Source organism: Halichondria panicea, chromosome 4, assembly GCF_963675165.1.
Source record: "Halichondria panicea chromosome 4, odHalPani1.1, whole genome shotgun sequence".
NCBI classification, from domain to species: Eukaryota; Metazoa; Porifera; class Demospongiae; order Suberitida; family Halichondriidae; genus Halichondria; species Halichondria panicea.
In genome coordinates this window covers 3016914-3022525 of record NC_087380.1, presented here as the reverse complement: position 1 = coordinate 3022525, position 5612 = coordinate 3016914, and positions in this window count along the sequence as shown.

The window sequence follows — 5612 nt, the reverse complement described above, 5'->3', positions numbered from 1 at the left end:
ATTAACAATACGCCCATTTATGTGGGTTTATACTAAGGAATGCCGGAAAGAATGAATAACCGTGGCCAGGAGTGCATTCATGCACTCCTGCCATGGCTATAAGTCGGGTATACGTCAGACGAGTGGGTATTGGAGTTTGCATGAATAAAAGCTTATAATTATGGACTGCATGTACATGCATGCATACTCATACATTAAATAAAACAGCTAAGTAAAACAGCTAGCTATAGTGTGTACACATATTCCATATAAAGAACGCATAATGCTTATAAGTTTGTTGAAAGAATTCTTCAGCACATGCACTTTTTTAATTATATAGCACTATATACTCACGCTATTCAGGCTTTAATAGTGTTTCGATAATAATTGCATATTAGGCTAAAATGTTGCCTATTACCATCTTTCGTCTAATTACAGCGCCACTATAATAATGCTAGTCTAAGCAATACCAAAGCAGGAAGAAGTATCCTCAATACAAAAGTTTGTTCGCTTCAGAGATTTTCTTCGGAAACTTTTTGAACTGAATTTGAGAAGTTTGTGTTCAATCACATGCCTCAAATTCTTTCTATTATGCCAGTAAAGTTATAGATAATACCGGTGTACCGCCAGTACCGGTATATAGATCCGCTGTTCCGTTTTTTATGTGGGTTGGTAAAGATCCTTAATGGAACAATTTCCAAACAGAGAAAAGGAAGCGCATGCAATGGAGACTCAAGGTGTTCTGCTTCTGCTGCTGTTGTTGTTGTGTGCTGTGTCCACCTATTGGGGACAGCAAAGTAAGTTGATTAATAGCTATATTCTAATTTCTATTTCGGTTCCGTCAGTGTGATGTTCAGTGTAATTATTATAATCTCATAAAATTATGTTGTTGAGGGTACCTATTTCTCTACAGGTATCTGCTTTGACTTAGACACACTAACTGATTGGATCTCCTACAATGGTGGATCCCTGGCAACAGACCTGAGGGAACTGTGGCCATCTACGCCTGTAAATCCTGGCTATATACACTCTCACTGGAGGCAGCACCAAAGACTTGTGGGAGTGATGGAGTGTGGAGTGGGTCAGTTTCACATTGTTGGCGTAAGTGGAATGAATTTGTATATACTGTTTGTTTTGAGTGCATCGTATCCCATACAAGTAACTGCCCTGACTTGCCCCCACTGACCAATGGGATGATCATGCATATACAGTGGTGGATCCCCTGGCAACACGTTTCCTCTCTACAGCTACCAGTACCTATAGCTGCACTATACTGGCTACACTCTCAATGGAGGTACCACCAGAGTCTGTATGAGTGAGTGGAGTGTGGAGTAGGTCACCTCCTAAGTAGAATTGAATTGATGCAGTTTATTTGCTGAATGAATGTTCAAGTTCGCCCTTACGGTATCCCTTCCAACTATTGTAGAACAGAAGGACTCCAAGTAAAGGTAGTAGTTCAAAAAGGGTTCCCTATCTACAACTATTGTACAACATGCAGAAGGACACCAGCATAATTGATTGTACTCTTATAGTCTCTCTGTTGTACAATACACGGTGATTATCCTACGCTTCATGATTATCTTACTGGGCTCCAACATTACATTAATTCAGTGAGGCTATTAAAGAACCATGTACTTTTAGTGTGTACTCAGTGTCACATGTGAAGACAGCAACGCTTGTAAAACTGTCCCAAAAGTCAAGATAATTATTGGTGAGGATTGTACGTAAATGGTTCAATATAGAACTTCTATTATACATAATATAGCGCAAAATTTTCGAGGCACTTATATTTCGTGGATTGGCCTCTAAAAGCCAGTTCATTGCACAATGTTCGCGGAATGACTGCTAACCGGAAGCCACGCCTTAAATATTTGCATGTTATAGCAGGTAATTTAACAATTTTCGTGGACTTATTTTCGTGTAGAATTCTAACCCACGAAATCCGCGAAAATTAAGCCCCTCGAAAATTTCGCGCTATACGGTATTTTAATTAACTACTTCCTGTATTGTTATTGTGGTTTCCGTTCGTTAGTAGGTTAGTTTTGTATAGTTGTTCTTTGTTCCTTTTGTGCCTAGCTATTTATAGGGGCCTGCTCCAGGCGGCTCTTCGTATATGGGAGCCTCTGCTCCACTGCATTTTGTCTTGTATATACATACTTATTTGTTCTTGTGCATTTTATCAGTTGTTGAATACAATTTCACTAAACTCAAATGTCTGCATGAACCTGCGACACAACAACTCTATAGCTCTAAACCTCACGCCATATATTATAATTATAACTACATGTATAACATCTTACCATTACCCGCCCTATTAACCTCTTACAAAAATCAAACCCGTATGTAAAACTGCATGCAACTTTTAACCCGTACCCTAACTACTTTAACACTTATACATTACTTTCTGGTAAAGTCCGTGCAGCATATGTTTCTGTTCTAATCTATATTAGTCATTGAGGTATCTTGTTCCGACACGCTAGCAACAGGCACAACACAAACACCAGCCCATCTCCTCGTTATCCTCATTCTTGCTCTCTTCAACATTGTCTTCATACCCTCCTTAAAATTTCTTTGCAGACCAATGAACAATGCTGCAAACAAGAAACTGTTTGATTGTGAAACCAGCCGAACAACCGTACCTATTATCGGTATAAGTCTAGATAGTCCAAATCCATGACCAAGTATCGGAATAAGAGGACTTAAAAGACGTGATATGAGCTGGGTGAGGAGGAAAAATGAGATCATTAGAATTGGCAAAAAGAGCATTCTTTTTTGTACGCTAGCACCTGGGAGAAGCGATCTCCTGAAGAAACAGCTGCATGATGTAATCGTGGTGGTGATGATCAACAGAAAGCAAGGTAGGTCAATAAAGAACGCATCAGTCGCACTGAAGACAACTCCAACAATCACACGAGGATCTATCTCAGTCGAATTCACATTAACAGGCTCACATGTCCGAGCAATCATATAAAGGTAACCAGTTGTACTTACCATTGATACGATCACACCATATGTCCAAATAGCAGATATCGCAATAAAAACTCGTTTATAAGTCAATTTCTTCACACCATTGAGAATTCCGTAGCACTGTACAAAAGCAATCAGAGTAATCGTGAGAGGTGGAAGTGAAAACACGAGCATGTGTTGAGCTTTGATCTCGACACTTGTATACAAACACACTCCATTGCTTACAGCTATGGGATGAACGAATGTTCCAAGAATAAATAGAATACTGTGACTTACTAAGGACAAACAAGAGAAAGAGACAAACAGAAGGTTGTAAGGTGATTGAAGTTCTTTGCAGTGACGGTAGCTTGCCAGGATGAGAGAGTTGAGAATTGTTGATGGTACGAAGTTGATGAGTAGCTGTAGGATGGCAAATAAGATAGTCCAAAACACCCGGCCATTGTTTGTGTCTTCTTTTCCAAATACTAGCGTACCATTCAAATCATTCTCTGAGTCATTGAAATCCATCACTTTCCTAGACTATGTACATGCATGGTTTACTATACACATGAACTCTTTTATACTACAAATTGTACCGTGCATTTACGCTAATCAGAATCGCATAGCTGTAAACGATACTGAAGCCTTTAAAGAAAGGAAGTGGAGCATCACAACTGAACAAAACACTCCACAACAATTGCACTCCCTTCCAAACTGCAGCTGCAAATAGTCATATTATTATAGCTACGTACTATCTTTATGCAATGTGCCAACAGCATGCTGTATTACATGTAAGTACAATATTATTGTGACTTACATGCATATAGGGCCCATGCATGGATACACACTAAGTACTACAAAATGGATCCTCAACAAAATAATATTTTTGAGGTGCAAGGCTAGCTATCTCATTTTGACTAAAGCGAAAATGCTCCGTAATATTCAAATTCACTTCATTACATACACGCTAAGAGAACAATAAAAAAATTATTTGCATCCTGAAATAAGCTTACCCAGTAACAAAAATAATAGGCATAGTTAAAAAGATCGTCCAAAGAATCTGCAGTTTTTCAGATGGTTGTTCGCTGGGAGAGTCTTTACCTGGGAGACTGTCGGGAGGAGGAGGTCTGGTCTATGTTCTACTTCAGACTCAGGGTTTGATTGGTCGATTAGCTCAGGGGGTGAGCTGTTGGACGCCTGGGATTTGAGGAGCTTCAGTACTACCTCCCATTCATCTAGACACTACAGGAAGGGTACATTGCATGACGTTAGTACAAACTGCACATGTCATAGTATATATACATGTCGATGTACTTAATTCTTTATACAAGCTTTCACGATAGCAAATCATGGGGCACACTCAGAAAGTTTACAAAGCTAAGGTATGAGCATTCAGATTTGCTTACCCTTAACGAGTCCACCACCTTACAATCGTGCACAAATCCACTCAATGACTGTTAAAGTTTTGTCTCATACTATAGCCTAGAGATGTTACAATGGGACAACTCCTGATGATAGATGATATGCGAGTCTCCCAAATGCTTTATGAGTGAGCACATCTCTCTGTCCTTAGAGGCCCCCCACTTCTCAATGTCCACCCTCAACATCTTGTTGGCTCTAGACAGGTCATCCAGAGCCTTGTCAGCATCTAGGCTGGACTAAAGGTGGGAGCATGCACATAGTCATTCAATTACCTTGTAAAATCAGTACTGCATGCATGTATACCGAATGTTTTGCGAGCATCAAACATAATGATATGCAAACTTTGCGACGGTTGATCAATTCACGTAAATAAAATCGCAAAACTTAAAATTAGTATTTACTAATTTTAAGTTTTGCGATTTTATTTACGGAACGAAATTAATACCGTATAGCGGGTAATTTTCGTGGGGTAAAATATTCGTTATTTTCGTGGGCAGGCTGACCTCCATGAAATTTTAATGTAGGCGTGGCTTATTGGAACGTAGGAATGCCGTGCAGCCACGAGACTAAACGAAATTTTTACTCACGAAAACCACCTTTTCTCGAGTTAAACGAATTTTTTACCCAAGGAAACTTACCCGCTATACGGTAGTTAGATCGCAAAGGGTCAATTTTTCTACTGATTTGGCTCATTTGCAAAGTTTTTTCACCAGCAAATATTATATAGTACGTAATACAGTAACCCTATGGTATCGCAAAATAGTAATTATCGCAAATACCTGTGTCAGAATATTGTATTGCAATCCTTGCCTGGTTGCAAAGATAGCTAAGTGTCATACTTAATTCAAATCGTCTGCAGGGGATCTAGCCTCAAAAATCGCCAAGTTTGGTAACGCCAGCAACCACGCAGGGATAGGTTTGTGATGGTACATATATATATATATAAACGAAAGACACTCTAGAACACAATATTATTGTCAGTAGATAATATAGTCTATAGTATACTCATATATACTTTGTCCGGAGACCATTGCTCCAGTAGCGATCAGCATCAACAGTACTGCACCACCAAGACTCATTGTATACATCTCCACACTACTCTTCCCTTGAATCAGTTGCAGTCTTTAATAATTCCAGTTCTGCACCAAATTAACATTCTGTTAAGTGGATTAATACTGCGCATAATGATAATGTGGCCAAGGAATGCGGAATAAATGAATCGCATTATAAATGCGGCTGTAAGTCGGGTATACTACGTCAGTGGA